Here is an 18812-nt window from a genome sequence, read left to right as displayed (position 1 = left end):
CCTCCTATCCCACTTATGATCATGTGCGGTTTGATTTTCGAAAAGTTTCTTTCATGTTTTCTAGCAATTATTGATGGACATGTAGACCTTCTTGCAGCTGAACACCTCCGCTCCCGCTTTTGATCATACATTGTCAGGCATTCGCACCTTGTCTTACCCACTTTTTACAAACTTTAGTCGAACAGTCACACCTACTTGCAGCCGAACACAACCTCTCTCACTTTTGATGATGTATGGACCGGCATTCTTACCTTTTCTAACACATTTTTCAGCAATTATGGTCGGAGATTCACACCTACTCACAGCCGAACAACTCCGCTCCCGCATTTGATGGTGTATAGTCGGGCATTCTCACCCTTTCTCATCAGCTTTTTGGAAATTATGATCTGACATTCACACCTACTTGCAGTCGAACAGCTCCACTCCTGCTTTTGATTATGTTTGGTTGGATATTCGAACCTTTTCTTAACTGCTTTTTACAAATTTTGGTTGGACGTTCACACCTTCTTGTAGCCGAACACATGCACTCCTGCTTTTGATGATGTATGGTTGGGCATTCGCACCTTTTTTTTACCGATTTTTCAGGTATTATGGGTGGACATTCACACATTCTTGCAGCTGAACACCTCCTCTCCCACTTATGATCATGTGTGGTTTGATTTTCGAAAATTTTCTTTCATGTTATCTAGCAATTATTGATGGACATTTAGACCTTCTTGCAGCTGAACACCACCTCTCCCGATTTTGATGATGTATGGACCGGCATTTTTACCTTTTCTAACACATTTTTCAGCAATTATGGTTGGATATTCACACCTACTCACAGCCGAACAACTAGGCTACCGCATTTGATGGTGTATGGTCGGGATTTCTCACCCTTTCTCATCAGCTTTTTGCAAATTATTCTCTGACATTCACACCTACTTGCAGTCGAACAGCTCTGCTCCCGCTTTTGATTATGTTTGGTTAGATATTCGAACCTTTTCTTAACTGCTTTTTTACAAACTTTGGTCAGACGTTCACACCTTCTTGCAGCCGAACACCTACACTTCCGGTTTTGATAGTGTATATTCGGGCATACGAACCTTTTCTTACCCGCTTTTTACAAACCATGGTCGGACTTTCACACCTTCTCTTAGCTGAACAACTCCGCTCCCTCTTTTGATTGTTTACAGTCGGGTATTTTAACCTTTTCTTACCCGCTTTTTACCAACTATGATCGGACATTCACACCGTCTTACAGCGGAACACCTCCGCTCCCTCTTTTGATGGTGTATGTTCGGGCATTCGAACCTTTTCTTACCCGCTTTTTACAAACCAGGGTCGGACTTTCACACCTTTTAGTAGCCGAACAACTCCGCTCCCGCTATTGATTGTGTACAGTCGGGTATTTTAACCTTTTCTTACCCGCTTTTTACCAACTATGGTCGGACATTCACACCGTCTTACAGCGGAACACCTCTTCTCCCGCTTATGATCATGTACGGTTTGATATTCGAAAATTTACTTTCTTGTTTTAAAGCAATTATTGATGGACATTCAAACCTTCTTTTTGATGGTGTATAGTCGGGCTTTCGAGCCTTTTCTTCCCGGTTTTTACAAACCATGGTCGGACTTTCACACCTTCTTGTAGCCGAACAACTCCGCTCCTGCTATTGATTGTGTACAGTCGGGTATTTTAACCTTTTCTTACCCGCTTTTTACCAACTATGGTCGGACATTCACACCGTCTTACAGCGGAATACCTCTGCTTCCGCTTTTGATGGTGTATAGTCGGGCATTCGAACCTTTTCTTACCCGCTTTTTACAAACTATGGTGGGACATTCAAACCTTCTTGTATCCGAAAACCTCCGCTCTCTCTTTTGATCATACATTGTCGGACATTCGCACCTTTTCTTACCCGCTTTTTACAAACCATGGTCGGACTTTCACACCTTCTTGTAGCCGAACACATCCACTCCCGCTATTGATTGTGTACAGTCGGGTATTTTAACCTTTTCTTACCCGCTTTTTACCAACTATGGTCGGACATTCACACCTTCGTACAGCGGAACACCTCCGCTCCCTCTTTTGATGGTGTATGTTCGGGTATTCAAACCTTTTCTTACCCGCTTTTTCCAAACTATGGTCGGCTATTCACAGCTTCCTCTCCACCATACTTGTATGGTTGGATATTCACACCCACTTGCATCCGAAGACCTCTGCCCCAAATTTTTTTGATATTTAGTCGGACATTCGCACCTTACCCGCTTTTGGCAAACTATGGCCTTCTTGCAGCCAAACACCTCTGATCTCGCATTTGATGATGTAAGGTTTGGCATTCAGACCTTGCTTCACCTGCTTTTCACCAAATATAGTCGGACATTCACACCTTCTTGCAGCCGAACACTTCCGCTCCACCTTTTAGTGTTCTATCACACCTTTTTTTCACCGCATTTTATACATTATGGTCGGAAATTTTGACATCTGCCTTACATGTAACAGATTAGCGGTTTAGTAGTTTTAATTTAGTTTGAGTGAAGGAATTCATTTTAGAGCAAAATCCGAAATCGTGAAGAACTCATGAAAGTAAGCTTATTCTCGGATTCCTGAAACTTTAGATTTGCTATTTCTTTTACTGCAAAGTACAACGTTGGTTTTTTTGTTTAAATCTTTCAAGACATGGTAAATATGAAGGACAAAGCAGTTTTAACATAGTTTGAGTGAAGGAATTCATTTTATTGATAAAATCCCAAGAGTCTGCTGAGAAAAGAGAGTGAATGCGAAGTAGACTTTAACACGGCTCTGGGAGCGAGCCGAGTGCGGGCTAACCGGGAGAATTGCTTGAAAGAAACGCGACACCGAATGAGCGGTCAGAACAAAGCCTCAATACGGTTTTCCCGTGGTGTTTTTGTTGCTGCCTTGTCTTTTGCACAGAGTAAATAGGGCCCGATTGTTCCTACTTGGTCAGCCGAGGAGCAAGGGGGGGGGGGGGGGGGGCAAGTGTCTCAACCAAGCAAAGCTCACCATGGGGAAGGTGGCTATGCCAACTAGCCTGATGCCCTGCTCCCGCAGTGACGGATAATCGTACTCTGGTTTCTCTTCATAACGTACAAGTCTTTCGCCTTTTACTAAAGACTTTTGTGGAGAGCAGCACTAATGAGTTGTTTGTATTTTTGGCAGGCTTTACCTTTGCGGGTGAAGCCCTTTCTGTCTGTGCAAAAGAAATCTTGTTACTGTGCAGAGTGACTTCTCTGAGTAGAGTCGCCTTACTTGTTGCGACTGTGCCGATGTTCGAAGCTGGAGTGCAAAGTTGTTGCTTGAATGGTGCTTGCTGGAGCATGCGGGAGTGCAAAGTTATACCATTTAAAAGGGCTGAAGAGTGCTCAGTGCAGCAGGTGGGCGGAGGTGCAAAGTGACACTCTGGCCACCTATGGCCATAAAAAGAACAGGGGTGTTAGCGGACAAGTGCGCATTGTGCCAGGAAGGGCCCTCGGACGTGAACCAGTGGACAGTTGTCGCTTCTCGGCCTTTTGGCTAAGATCAAGTGTAGTATCTGTTCTTATCAGTTTAATATCTGATATGTCCTCTATACGAGGACTACATATTAAATGGATTTTTAGCAATAGGAGTTGAAAAATTAGCTTGCTCCGTTTACTCCAACTATTGACCCCGTACTGCAGTGCCGCTGGGAACGGTGCGCTCTTCTCTACTCTTGTGAAAAAGCAAACAGCGGTGCAGGATGCAAGTTTCAGGGAGCCCAAGATGAAACTTTCTTTTAGTCTGCTGAGAAAAGAGAGTGAATGCGAAGTAGACTTTAACACGGCTCTGGGAGCGAGCCGAGTGCGGGCTAACCGGGAGAATTGCTTGAAAGAAATGCCATACCAAATGAGCGGTCAGAACAAAGCCTCAATACGGTGTTCCCGTTGTGTTTTTGTTGCTGCCGCTGTTTGCTTTTTCACAAGAGCGCACCTGTTGAGGGGGGGCCTGGGGGGGCCTGGGTGATGGTGGGTCTCAGGCCCGGGCTGCTGCGACTGGTGTGACCGGGTGGTTTGTTTGTTTGTTTTTTGTTGTTGTTTGTTTGTTTTTTGTAGAGGTCCTCCGGAGTGGGGTTGGGTTGAGTGGGGTGGGGCGGGATGGGTACCTTCTGGGGGTACAGTAGCTCCCAGAATATGGTCGCTGCAGGCCCCGAGCCTGGTGGACATCAGGCCCTCCTGTCCTGTGTTGGCTCCCTTTTAAAAAGTACAGAACTTAGAACAGGTCTAGTCCCTGGCTTTCGGCAGAACACCCCTGGAAAACCGTATTGAGGCTTTGTTCTGACCGCTCATTCGGTGTCGCGTTTCTTTCAAGCAATTCTCCCGGTTAGCCCGCACTCGGCTCGCTCCCAGAGCCGTGTTAAAGTCTACTTCGCATTCACTCTCTTTTCTCAGCAGACTCTTGGGATTTTATCAATAAAATGAATTCCTTCACTCAAACTATGTTAAAACTGCTTTGTCCTTCATATTTACCATGTCTTGAAAGATTTAAACAAAAAAACCAACGTTGTACTTTGCAGTAAAAGAAATAGCAAATCTAAAGTTTCAGGAATCCGAGAATAAGCTTACTTTCATGAGTTCTTCACGATTTCGGATTTTGCTATAAAATGAATTCCTTCACTCAAACTAAATTAAAACTGCTAAACTGCTAATCTGTTACATGTAAGGCAGATGTCAAATTCACCGAATTAGGATTATTCGGTATTCGGCCAATCGAGCTGTAGCAGCTTCGGTAAAAGAGTATAAGTTGAAGAGTTTGTGAATAAAGGTGTGCGCACACGTAGTGAGCTGTAGGAAAATAGGCAGGGAGCAATGCCGGCTGGGGTATATGTTCTTGTATGTTGTCTGACTGTTTGATTTGAATGTGTTGTGTAAGTGTCCTGTTGAATGTTACATGTTTGGGCTTTGACACGCTTCACTGTGGTTGTTAACTGTGTGGTGTGTCCTGAAATGTTATATGTTTGGGCTGTGTGACATGCTTAATGCTTGTCAGTAGCTACCCACTTATTCATATATAGCAACTGACAACGTAAGAAGTCCGGACATACTTTGATAGAGTAGTTGTAGAAGTATCCTTATTGATAATAGATAAACTAATTCATAGTGATAGAACAGTAGATGAACAGGTGCCTGCACATGTCTCACGAAAATAAAATGGATGTATGATTGCTGACGGCAGAGCAATACTGCCAAACTTATGAGTTCTTGTGGCAAACTTGATTCAGTGTCTTGACGTGTATACGCTGTTTCGCTGACTTGATTGTCACAAGAAACAAAGTGTGTTTGATAAGATCCGACCATTTTATTACGGGAGGATCAGTATGTATGGATTCTGATGTGACTGATAAACCCATTCGTATCTTAAGCACAATCTAATACGTCAGACAACGCCCTGGCACACGATAAAAAAAAAAGAGAGAGCGGTTTTGTGTCCCCACAGTCCATAATGTAGAAAAGAGAGAAAAAAGCCTTTCTGATTTGGTGTGTGTGCTCATAGTGCAGAGTGTAGAGAAAAGAAAGCCGTTTTGGTGTCACGGGTGTTGTGACTTACACACACACATTTCTAAATTGAGAAAGGAAATTATTTTAGAGGAAGCACTAGAGTTTAGATCCCACATTTGTTGATAGGCATTCATTTATTTCTTCACTTCTGATAAAAATGATAAGACTGACCTAAAGAATTGGAGGCCCATCACACTTTTAAACTTTGACTGTAAACTTTTTAGCAAGGTTTTAACGACACGGATGTCCTCTGTTTTAGAGGAGGTAATTCACCCAGACCAGGCTTGTGCCATCTCAGAGAGACAACTCACCGACAGCCTCGTACTGATTCGAGACATCATTGATTACGCTAGAGACAGAAACACCCGGCTTGTCATCTTAAATTTAGACTTTGAAAAAGCTTTTGATCGGGTCTCGCATCAATATCTCTTTCAGGTGTTGCAGCCATCGAATAGGGCCCGATTGTTCCTACTTGGTGAGATTTGCTTGGTTGAGACGCTTGCTCCCCCCCCTTGCTCCTCGGCTGACCAAGTAGGAACAATCGGGCCCTATTCGATGGCTGCCTTGTCTTTTACTCTGTGCAAAAGACAAGGCAGCCACAAACACCACAGGAACACCGTATTGAGGCTTTGTTCTGACCACTCATTCGGTGTCGCGTTTCTTTCAAGCAATTCTCCCGGTTAGCCCGCACTCGGCTCGCTCCCAGAGCTGTGTTAAAGTCTACTTCGCATTCACTCTCTTTTCTCAGCAGATTAAAAGAAAGTTTCATCTTGGGCTCCCTGAAACTTCCATCCTGCACCGCTGTTTGCTTTTTCACAAGAGCAGAGAAGAGCGCACCGTTCCCAGCGGCACTGCAGTACTGGGTCGATGCTTGGAGTGAACGGAGCAAGCTTCTTTTTCAACTCCTATTCTTAAAATCCATTTAATATGTAGTCCTCGTATAGAGGACATATTAAACTGATAAGAACAGATACTACACTTGATCTTAGCCAAAAGGCCGAGAAGCGATAACTGTCCACTGTTTCAGGTCCGAGGGCCCTTGCTGGCACAATGCGCACTTGTAGCAGTGTTCTTTTTATGGCCATAGGTGGCCAGAGTGTCACGTTGCACCTCCGCCCACCCGCTGCACTGAGCACTCTTCAGCCCTTTTAAATAGTATAACTTTGCACTCCCGCATGCTCCAGCAAGCACCATTCAAGCAACAACTTTGCACTCCAGCTTCGAACATCGGCACAATCGCAACAAGTAAGGCGACTCTACTCAGAGAAGTCACTCTGCACAGTAACAAGATTTCTTTTGCACAGACAGAAAGGGCTTCACCCGCAAAGGTAAAGCCTGCCAAAAATAGAAACAACTCATTAGTGCTGCTCTCCACGAAAGTCTTTAGTAAAAGGCGAAAGACTTGTATGTTATGAAGAGAAACCAGAGTACGATTATCCGTCACTGCGGGAGCAGGGCATCAGGCTAGTTGCCATAGCCACCTTCCCCATGGTGAGCGTTGCTTGGTTGAAACGCTTGCCCCTGTGCAATCGACAAGGCAGCAACAAAAACACCACGGGAAAACCGTATTGAGGCTTTGTTCTGACCGCTCATTCGGTGTCGCGTTTCTTTCAAGCAATTCTCCCGGTTAGCCCACACTCGGCTCGCTCCCAGAGCCGTGTTAAAGTCTACTTCGCATTCACTCTCTTTTCTCAGCAGACTCTTGGGATTTTATCTATAAAATTAATTCCTTCACTCAAACTATGTTAAAACTGCTTTGTCCTTCATATTTACCATGTCTTACCATGACTTTGCAGTAAAAGAAAGAGCAAATCTAAAGTTTCAGGAATCCGAGAATAAGCTTACTTTCATGAGTTCTTCACGATTTCGGATTTTGCTATAAAATGAATTCCTTCACTCAAACTAAATTAAAACTGCTAAACCGCTAATCTGTTACATGTAAGGCAGATGTCAAATTCACCGAAATAGGATCTAAGGGTATTCGGCCAATCGAGCTGTAGCAGCTTTGGTAAAAGAGTATAAGTTGAAGAGTTTGTGATTAAAGGTGTGCGCACACATAGTGAGCTGTAGGAAAATAGGCAGGGAGCAATGGCGGCTGGGGTATATGTTCTTGTATGTTGTCTGACTGTTTGATTTGAATGTGTTGTGTAAGTGTCCTGTTGAATGTTTGGGCTTTGACACTTCACTGTGGTTGTTAACTGTGTGGTGTGTCCTGAAATGTTATATGTTTGGGCTGTGTGACATGCTTAATGCTTGTCAGTAGCTACCCACTTATTCATATATAGCAACTGACAACATAAGAAGTCTGGACATACTTTGATAGTAGTTGTAGAAGTATCCTTATTGATAATAGATAAACTAATTCATAGTGATAGAACAGTAGATGAACAGGTGCCTGCACGTCTCACGAAAATAAAATGGGTGTATGATTGCTGACGGCAGAGCAATACTGCCAAACTTATGAGTTCTTGTGGCAAACTTGATTCAGTTTCTTGACGTGTATACGCTGTTTCGCTGACTTGATTGTCACAAGAAACAAAGTGTGTTTGATAAGATCCGACCATTTTATTACGGGAGGATCAGTATGTATGGATTCTGATGTGACTGATAAACCCATTCGTATCTTAAGCATAATCTCATACGTGAGACAACGCCCTGGCACACAATCAAAAAAAAAAGAGAGAGCGGTTTTGTGTCCCCACAGTCCATAATGTAGAAAAGAGAGAAAAAAGCCTTTCTGATTTGGTGTGTGTGCTCATAGTGCAGAGTGAAGAGAAAAGAGAGAAAAGAAAACCGTTTTGGTGTCACGGGTGTTGTGACTTACACACACACATTTCTGAATTGAGAAAAGAAATTATTTAAGAGGAAACAGTAGAGTTTAGATCCCACATTTGTTGATAGGCATTCATTTATTTCTTCACTTCTGATGAAGTTTCAACAATAAACAACAAACTTTGTATTATGAGAAAGAACCAGACTCATTCTTCAGGAATCCGAAAATAAGCACGAATTCGGATTCTCCTATAAAACGAATTAATTAACTCAAACCAAGTTAAGACTGCTTTGTCCTTCATATTTATTCATGTCTAATCAAGTTTCAACGATAAACAACGTTGTACTTTGTAGAATGAGAAAGAACTTCTTCAGCAATAAGCATCTCTCGACATATGACGAAGTACAGATTTTGCTATAAAATTAATTTCTTCTATCAGCGTGACTTAAAACTGTTTGTCCTCCTTATTTATCCACTTCAAATCAAGTTTCAACAATTAAAAAAAAATTGTAGTTTGAGAAAGAACAACTTAATCTTCAGCAATACGTATAAAAAGAGGGTAACAAAAGGTGCAAATGCCAACCATACATCACTAAAAGGTGGAGCGGAAGTATTCAGCTGCAAGTAGGTGTGAATGTTCGACCATAATTTGTAAAAAGTGGGTAAGAAAAGGTTCGAATGCCTGACTAAATATTAACAAAAGCGGGAGGAGAGGTCTTCAGATGAGAGTGGGTGAGAATTTCCTACCATACAAGTATGGTGGAGAGGAAGCTGTGATTGGCCGACAATAGTAAAAAGCAGGTGAGAAAAGGTGCGAATGTCAAAACATACATGATCAAAACAGGGAGCGGAGGTGTTTGGCTGCGACAAGGTGTGAATGTCCACCCATAATTAATGAAAAACGGGCAACAAGTAGGTTCGAATGCCCAACCATACATCATCAAAAGCAGGAGTGGATGTGTTCGGCTTCAAGAAGGTATGAATGTCCATCAATAATTGCTATAAAACATGAAAGAAAATTTTCGAATATCAAACCGCACATAATCATAAGCGGGAGAGGAGGTGTTCCGCTGCAAGAAGGTGTGAATATCCACCCATAATTACTGAAAAATGGGTAAGAAAAGGTGCGAATGCCCAACCATACATCATCAAAAGCAGGAGTGGATGTGTTCGGCTACAAGAAGGTTTGAATGTCCGACCATAGTTTGTAAAAAGCGGGTAAGAACAGGTTTGTATGCCCGACTGTACACAATCAAAAGAGGGAGCGGAGTTGTTCAGCTACAAGAAGGTGTGAAAGTCCGACCATGGTTTGTAAAAAGCGGGTAAGAACAGGTTCGTATGCCCGAATATACACCATCAAATGCGGGAGCGGAGGTGTTCGGCTGTGAGTAGGTGTGAATCTCCAACCATAATTGCTGAAAAATGTGTTAGAAAAGGTAAGAATGCCGGTCCATACATCATCAAAAGCGGGAGAGGTGGTGTTCGGCTGCAAGTAGGTGTGAATGTCCAGCCATAATTACTCACAAATGGGTAAGAAAAGGTAGTATTGCCAGACCATACATGATCAAAACAGGGAGCGGAGGTGGTTAAGCTGCAAGAAGGTGTTAATGTCCGACTAAGGTTTGTAAAAAGCGGGTAAGAAAAGGTGCGAATGCCCGACAATGTAAGATCAAAAGAGGGAGCGGATGTTTTCGGATGAAAGAAGGTCTGAATGTCCAACCATAATTTGTAAAAACCGGGGAAGAAAAGGCTCGAAAGCCCGACTATACACCATCAAAAGCTGCAGCGGAGGTGTTCAGCTGCAAGAAGGTCTGAATGTCCATCAATAATTGCTAGAAAACATGAAAGAGAATTTTCGAATATCAAACCGCACATGATAATAAGCGGGAGAGGAGGTGTTCAGCTGCAAGAAGGTGTGAATGTCCACCCATAATTACTGAAAAATGGGTAAGAAAAGGTGCGAATTCCCAACCATACATCATCAAATGCACGAGTGGATGTGTTCGGCTACAAGAAGGTTTGAATGTCCGACCATAGTTTGTAAAAAGCGGGTAAGAAAAGGTTCGAATGCCCAAACATACACCATCAAAAGAGGGAGCGGAGGTGTTCCGCTGTAAGAAGGTGTGAATGTCCGATCATAGTTGGTAAAAAGCGGGTAAGAAAAGGTTAAAATACCCGACTGTACACAATCAATAGCGGGAGCGGAGTTGTTCGGCTACTAAAAGGTGTGAAAGTCCGACCCTGGTTTTAAAAAGCGGGTAAGAAAAGGTTCGAATGCCCGAACATACACCATCAAAAGAGGTAGCGGAGGTGTTCCGCTGTAAGACGGTGTGAATGTCCGATCATAGTTGGTAAAAAGCGGGTAAGAAAAGGTTAAAATACCCGACTGTACACAATCAAAAGAGGGAGCGGAGTTGTTCAGCTAAGAGAAGGTGTGAAAGTCCGACCATGGTTTGTAAAAAGCGGGTAAGAAAAGGTTCGTATGCCCGAATATTCACTATCAAAACCGGAAGCGTAGGTGTTCGGCTGCAAGAAGGTGTGAACGTCCAACCAAAGTTTGTGAAAAAGCAGTTAAGAAAAGGTTCGAATATCTAACCAAACATAATCAAAAGCGGGAGCAGAGCTGTTCGACTGCAACTAGGTGTGAATGTCAGAGAATAATTTGCAAAAAGCTGATGAGAAAGGGTGAGAAATCCCGACTATACACCATCAAATGCGGTAGTGGAGTTGTTCGGCTGTGAGTAGGTGTGATTCTCCAACCATAATTGCTGAAAAATGTGTTAGAAAAGGTAAGAATGCCAGTCCATACATCACCAAAAGCGGGAGAGGTGGTGTTCGGCTGCAAGTAGGTGTGAATGTCCATTAATAATTGCTTTAAAACATGAAAGAAAATTTTCGAATATCAAACCTTACATGATCATTAGCGGGAGAGGAGGTGTTCAGCTGCAAGAAGGTGTGAATATCCACCCATAATTACTGAAAAATGGGTAGGAAAAGATGCGAATGTCCAACCATAAATCATCAAAAGCAGGAGTGGAGTTGTTCAGCTACAAGAAGGTATGAAAGTCCAACCATGGTTTGTAAAAAGCGGGTAAGAGAAGGTTCGAATACCCGAATATATACCATCAAAAGCAGAAGCGGAGGTGTTCGGCTGCAAGAAGGTGTGAACGTCCGACCAAAGTTTGTAAAAAGCAGTTAAGAAAAGGTTTGAATATCCAACCGAACATAATCAAAAGCGGGAGCAGAGCTGTTCGACTGCAAGTAGGTGTGAATGTCAGATCATAATTGCTGAAAAATGTGATAGAAAAGACTAGAATGCCGGACAATACATCATCAAAAGCGGGAGAGGTGGTTTTTCGGCTGCAAGTAGGTGTGAATGTCCAGCCATAATTACTCACAAACGGGGGAAGAAAAGGTAGTATTTCCAGACCACACATGATCAAAACAGGGAATGGAGGTGGTTCAGCTGCAAGGTGTGAATGTCTGACTAAAGTTTGTAAAAACCGTGTAAGACAAGGGGCGAATGCCCGACAATGTATGATCAAAAGAGGGAGCGGAGGTTTTCGGCTGCAAGGTCTGAATGTCCAACCACAATTTGTAAAAATCGGGGAAGAAAAGGCTCGAAAGCCCGACTATACACCATCAAAAGCGGGAGCAGAGGTGTTCAGGTGCAAGAAGGTCTGAATGTCCGACCAAAAATTACTGAAAAATGGGTAAGAAAAGGTGCGAATGCCAAAACATACATCATCAAAAGCAGGAGCGGATGTGTTCGGCTACAAGAAGGTTTGAATGTCCAACCATAGTAAGTAATAGGCGGGTAAGAAAAGGCTCGAATGCCCGACTATATACCATCAAAAGCGGAAGCGGAGGTGTTCGGCTGCAAGACGGTGTGAACGTCCGACCAAAGTTTGTAAAAAGCAGTTAAGAAAATGTTCGAATATCCAACCAAACATAATCAAAAGCGGGAGCAGAGCTGTTCGACTGCAAGTAGGTGTGAATATCAGATCATAATTTGCAAAAAGCTGATGAGAAAGGGTGAGAATGCCAAACTATACACTATCAAATGTGGGAGCGGAGGTGTTCGTCTGTGAGTAGGTGTGAATGTCCGACCATAATTGCTGAAAAATGTGTTAGAAAAGGTAAGAATGCCGGACCATATATCATCAAAAGCGGGAGAGGTTGTGTTCGGCTGCAAGTAGGTGTGAATGTCCAGCCATAATTACTCACAAACGGGTAAGAAAAGGTACTATTGCCAGACCATATATGATCAAAACAGGGAGCGGAGGTGGTTCAGCTGCAAGAAGGTTTGAATGTCCGACTAAAGTTTGTAAAAAGCGGGTAAGACAAGGTGTGAATGCCCGACAATGTATGATCAAAAGAGGAGCGGAGGTTTTCGGCTGCAAGAAGGTCTGAATGTCCACCCATAATTACTGAAAAATGGGTAAGAAAAGGTGCGAAAGCCCAACCGCACATGATCATAAGTGGATGAGAAGGTGTTCGACTGCAAGTAGGTGTGAATGTAAGATCATAATTTGTAAAAAGCGGGTAAGAAAAGGTAAGAATGCCCAACCATAAATTATCAAAAGCGGCAGCAGAGTTTCGGCTCGTATTTATCAATGTCTTGATAGATTTCAACAAAAAACAACGTTGTACTTTGCAGTAAAAGAAAGTGCAAATCAAAAGTTTTAGGAATCCGAGAATAAGCTTATTTTCATGAGTTCTGCACGATTTCGGATTTTATGTATAAAATGAATTCCTTCACGCAAACTAAGTTAACACTGCTTTGTCCTTCATATGTACCCATTTCTACATATATTTCAAGCATAAACTTTCTCATACTACCCTGAATGAGAAAGAGCCAAACTTGTGATTAAGCCATACGACCCTTTTGAGGAGTTCTGCATGGTTTGGGATTTTATCTATAAAATTAATTCCTTCACTCAAACTATGTTAAAACGGCTTTTACCTTCATATTTATCAATGTCTCGATAGATTTAAACAAAAAAACAACGTTTTACTTTGCAATAAAAGAAAGAGCAAATCAAAAGTTTTAGGAATCCGAGAATAAGCTTATTTTCATGAGTTCTGCACGATTTCGGATTTTATGTATAAAATGAATTCATTCACTCAAACCAAGTTAAAAACTGCTTTTTCCTTCATATTTATCAATGTCTAGATCGACTTCAACAAAGAACAACATTGTATTTTGCAGTAGAAGAAAGAGCAAAACTGAAGGATCAGGAATCCGAGAATAAGCTTCTTTTCATACGTTCTGCATGATTTGGGATTTTATGTATAAAATGAATTCCTTCACTCAAACTAAGTTAACACTGCTTTGTCCTTCATATGTACCCATTTCTACATATATTTCAAGCATAAACTTCCTCATACTACTCTGAATGAGAAAGAGCCACACTTGTGATTAAGCCATACGCCCCTTTTGAGGAGTTCTGCATGATTTGGGATTTTATCTATAAAATCAATTCCTTCACTCAAACTATGTTAAAACGGCTTTTACCTTCATATTTATCAATGTCTCGATAGATTTAAACAAAAAAAACAACGTTGTACTTTGCAGTAAAAGAAAGAGCCAATCAAAAGTTTTAGGAATCCGAGAATAAGCTTATTTTCATGAGTTCTGCACGATTTCGGATTTTATGTATAAAATGAATTCATTCACTCAAATCAAGTTAAAACTGCTTTTTCATTCATATTTATCAATGTCTAGATCGACTTCAACAAAGAAAAACATTGTATTTTGCAGTAGATGAAAGAGCAAAACTGAAGTTGCCTGAACTGATCAGGAATCCGAGAATAAGCTTATTTTCTTATGGGCAAGTGGGAACTGCTTTGTCCTACATATTTATCAATATGTAGATGGATTTCAACTTCTTCAAAGTCCAATGTTTTTCTTTGTTGAAGTCGATCTAGACATTGATGAATATGGAAGGACAAAGCAGTTTTAACTTGGTTTGAGCAAAGCAATTCATTTTATAGCAAAATCCGAAATCGTGCAGAACTCATGAAAGCAGGCTTATACTCGGATTCCTGAAACTTTAGATTTGCTCTTTCTTTTACTGCAAAGTACAACGTTGTTTTTTTGTTTAAATCTTTGTAGACATGGTAAATATGAAGGACAAATCAGTTTTAACATAGTTTGAGTGAAGTAATGCATTTTATAAGCAAAATCCCAAATCATGCAGAACTCACGAAAAGCTTTTTCTCGCTTTTCACTGCTTTTTACAAACTTTGGTCGGACGTTCACACCTTCTTGCATCCGAACACCTCCGCTTCCGCTTTTGATGATGTATATTCGGGCATTCGAACCTTTTATTACCCGCTTTTTACAAACCATTGTCGGACTTTCACACCTTCTTGCAGCCGAACACCACCTCTACCGCTTTTGATGATGTATGGTTCAGTATTCTTACCTTTTCTAACACATTTTTCAGCAATTATGGTCGGACATTCACACCTACTCACAGCTGGACACCTCCGCTCCCACTTTTGATCATACAATGTCGGGACATCGCTCCTTGTCTTACCAGCTTTTTACAAACTTTAGTCGAACATTCACACCTTCTTGCAGCTGAACACCTCCGCTCCCGCTTTTGATGATGTATAGTCGGGCTTTCAAGCCTTTTCTTAACCGGTTTTTACAAATTATGGTTGGACATTCAGACCTTGCAGCCGAACACCTCCGCTCTCTCTTTTGATCATACATTGTCGGGCATTCGCACCTTGTCTTACCCGCTTTTTACAAACTATAGTCAGACATTCACACCTTGCAGCTGAACCTCCGCTCCCTGTTTTGATCATGTATGGTCTGGCAATACTACCTTTTCTTCCCCCGTTTGTGAGTAATTATGGCTGGACATTCACACCTACTTGCAGTCGAACAGCTCTGCTCCCGCTTTTGATTACGTTTGGTTGGATATTCGAACCTTTTCTTAACTGCTTTTTACAAACCATGGTCGGACTTTCACACCTTCTTGTAGCCGAACAACTCCGCTCCCGCTATTGATTTTGTACAGTCGGGTATTTTAACCTTTTATTACCCGCTTTTTACCAACTATGGTCGGACATTCACACCATCTTACAGCGGAACACCTCCGCTCCCACTTTTTATGGTGTATAGTCGGGCATTCGAACCTTTTCTTACCCGCTATTTACAAACTATGGTAGGACATTCAAACTTTCGTGTATCCGAAAACCTCCGCTCTCTCTTTTGATCATACATTGTCGGACATTCAGACCTTTTCTTACCCGCTTTTTACAAACCATGGTCGGACTGTCACACCTTCTTGTAGCCGAACACATCCGCTCCCGCTATTGATTGTGTACAGTCGGGTATATTAACCTTTTCTTACCCGCTTTTTACCAAGTATGGTTGGACATTCACACCTTCGTACAGCGGAACACCTCCGCTCCCTCTTTTGATGGTGTATGTTCGGGCATTCAAACCTTTTCTTACCCGCTTTTTCCAAACTATGGTCGGCTATTCACAGCTTCCTCTCCACCATACTTGTATGGTGGGATATTCACACCCACTTGCATCCGAAGACCTCCGCCCCAAATTTTGTTGATATTTAGTCGGACATTCGCACCTTACCCGCTTTTGGCAAACTATGGCCTTCTTGCAGCCAAACAACTCTGATCTTGCTTTTGATGATGTAAGGTTGGGCATTCAGACCTTGCTTCACCTGCTTTTCACCAAATATAGTCGGACATTCACACCTTCTTGCAGCCGAACACTTCCGCTCCACCTTTTAGTGTTCTATCACACCTTTTTTTTCACCGCATTTTATACATTATGGTTGGAAATTTTCAACCACTCTCATCCGAAGACCTCTCCTCCCGCTTTTTTTTAATATATTTGAACTTTAGTTTTACATTCAAACCTTCTTGCAGCTGAACCACCTCCGCTCCCTGTTTTGATCATATATGGTCTGGCTACTACCTTTTCTTACCCGTTTGTGAGTAATTATGGCTGGACATTCACACCTACTTGCAGTCGAACACAACCTCTCTCGCTTTTGATGATGTATGGACCGGCATTTTTACCTTTTCTAACACATTTTTCAGGAATTATGGTTTGAGATTCACACCTACTCACAGCCGAACACCTCCGCTTCCGCATTTGATGATGTATAGTCGGGCATTCTCACCCTTTCTCATCAGCTTTTTGCAAATTATGATCTGACATTCACACCTACTTGCAGTCAAACAGCTCTGCTCCCGCTTTTGATTATGTTTGGTTGGATATTCGAACCTTTTCTTAACTTCTTTTTACATATTTTGGTTGGACGTTCACACCTTCTTGTAGCCGAACACTTCCACTCCTGCTTTTGATGATGTATGGTTGGGCATTCACACATTTTTTTTGCCCATTTTTCAGGAATTATGAGTGGACATTCACACCTTGCAGCTGAACACCTCCTATCCCACCTATGATCATGTGCGGTTTGATTTTCGAAAAGTTTCTTTCATGTTTTCTAGCAATTATTGATGGACATGTAGACCTTCTTGCAGCTGAACACCTCCGCTCCCGCTTTTGATCATACATTGTAAGGCATTCGCACCTTGTCTTACCCACTTTTTACAAACTTTAGTCGAACAGTCACACCTTTTTGCAGCCGAACACCACCTCTCCCGCTTTTGATGATGTATGGTCCAGCATTCTTACCTTTTCTAACAAATTCTTCAGCAATTATGGTCGGAGATTCACACCTACTCAGAGCCGAACACCACCGCTCCCGCATTTGATGGTGTATAGTCGGGCATTCTCACCCTTTCTCATCAGCTTTTTACAAATTATGATCTGACATTCACACCTACTTGCAGTCGAACAGCTCTGCTCCCGCTTTTGATGATGTATGGTCCAGCATTCTTACCTTTTCTAACACATTCTTCAGCAATTATGGTCGGACATTCACACCTACTCAGAGCCGAACACCTCCGCTCCCGCATTTGATGGTGTATAGTCGGGCATTCTCACCCTTTCTCATCAGCTTTTTACAAATTATGATCTGACATTCACACCTGCTTTTGATAATGTATTGTTAGGCATTCGCACCTTTTTTTTTACCCATTTTTCATGAATTATGGGTGGACATTCACACCTTCCTGCAGCCGAACACTTCCGCTCCACCTTTTAGTGTTCTATCACACCTTTTTTTTCACCGCATTTTATACATTATGGTTGGAAATTTTCAACCACTCTCATCCGAAGACCTCTCCTCCCGCTTTTGTTAATATATTTGAACTTTAGTTTTACATTCAAACCTTCTTGCAGCTGAACCACCTCCGCTCCCTGTTTTGATCATATATGGTCTGGCTACTACCTTTTCTTACCCGTTTGTGAGTAATTATGGCTGGACATTCACACCTACTTGCAGTCGAACACAACCTCTCTCGCTTTTGATGATGTATGGACCGGCATTTTTACCTTTTCTAACACATTTTTCAGCAATTATGGTCGGAGATTCACACCTACTCACAGCCGAACAACTCCGCTTCCGCATTTGATGATGTATAGTCGGGCATTCTCACCCTTTCTCATCAGCTTTTTGCAAATTATGATCTGACATTCACACCTGCTTTTGATAATGTATTGTTAGGCATTCGCACCTTTTTTTTTACCCATTTTTCATGAATTATGGGTGGACATTCACACCTTCCTGCAGCCGAACACCTCCTCTCCCGCTTATCATCATGTGCGGTTTGATATTCGAAAATTTACTTTCTTGTTTTAAAGCAATTATTGATGGACATTCAAACCTTCTTTTTGATGGTGTATAGTCGGGCTTTCGAGCCTTTTCTTCCCGGTTTTTACAAACCATGGTCGGACTTTCACACCTTCTTGTAGCCGAACAACTCCGCTCCCGCTATTGATTGTGTACAGTCGGGTATTTTAACCTTTTCTTACCCGCTTTTTACCAACTATGGTCGGACATTCACACCGTCTTACAGCGGAACACCTCTGCTCCCGCTTTTGATGGTGTATAGTCGGGCATTCGAACCTTTTCTTACCCGCTTTTTACAAACTATGGTGGGACATTCAAACCTTCTTGTATCCGAAAACCTCCGCTCTCTCTTTTGATCATACATTGTCGGACATTCGCACCTTTTCTTACCCGCTTTTTACAAACCATGGTCGGACTTTCACACCTTCTTGTAGCCGAACACATCCGCTCCCGCTATTGATTGTGTACAGTCGGGTATTTTAACCTTTTCTTACCCGCTTTTTACCAAGTATGGTCTGACATTCACACCTTCGTACAGCGGAACACCTCCGCTCCCTCTTTTGATGGTGTATGTTCGGGCATTCAAACCTTTTCTTACCCGCTTTTTCCAAACTATGGTCAGCTATTCACAGCTTCCTCTCCACCATACTTGTATGGTGGGATATTTACACCCACTTGCATCCGAAGACCTCCGCCCCAAATTTTGTTGATATTTAGTCGGACATTCGAACCTTACCCGCTTTTGGCAAACTATGGCCTTCTTGCAGCCAAACAAC

General features: G+C 42.3%; 4 non-coding genes across 4 annotated transcripts; 2 read left to right on the top strand and 2 right to left on the bottom strand.

Moving 5' to 3' along the window:
• Positions 1–3067: 3067 nt before the first annotated feature.
• On the top strand, positions 3068–3181 carry LOC140285915 (U5 spliceosomal RNA). Its single transcript, XR_011910853.1, has one exon. It is a non-coding gene; the product is annotated as a U5 spliceosomal RNA (small nuclear RNA).
• A 316-nt stretch (positions 3182–3497) lies between these two features.
• On the top strand, positions 3498–3688 carry LOC140285875 (U2 spliceosomal RNA). The gene has a single exon (XR_011910816.1). It is a non-coding gene; the product is annotated as a U2 spliceosomal RNA (small nuclear RNA).
• A 2655-nt stretch (positions 3689–6343) lies between these two features.
• On the bottom strand, positions 6344–6526 carry LOC140285886 (U2 spliceosomal RNA). Its single transcript, XR_011910827.1, has one exon. It is a non-coding gene; the product is annotated as a U2 spliceosomal RNA (small nuclear RNA).
• A 308-nt stretch (positions 6527–6834) lies between these two features.
• LOC140285905 (U5 spliceosomal RNA) lies at positions 6835–6948 on the bottom strand. Its single transcript, XR_011910844.1, has one exon. It is a non-coding gene; the product is annotated as a U5 spliceosomal RNA (small nuclear RNA).
• Positions 6949–18812: the final 11864 nt, after the last annotated feature.

Source organism: Leuresthes tenuis, unplaced genomic scaffold (genome assembly GCF_036924035.1).
Source record: "Leuresthes tenuis unplaced genomic scaffold, fLeuTen1.0.hap1 SCAF_63, whole genome shotgun sequence".
Lineage (NCBI taxonomy): Eukaryota > Metazoa > Chordata > Actinopteri > Atheriniformes > Atherinopsidae > Leuresthes > Leuresthes tenuis.
The sequence above is the reverse complement of the archived record's forward strand: the minus strand, read 5'-3'. Positions and strand labels throughout refer to the sequence as shown.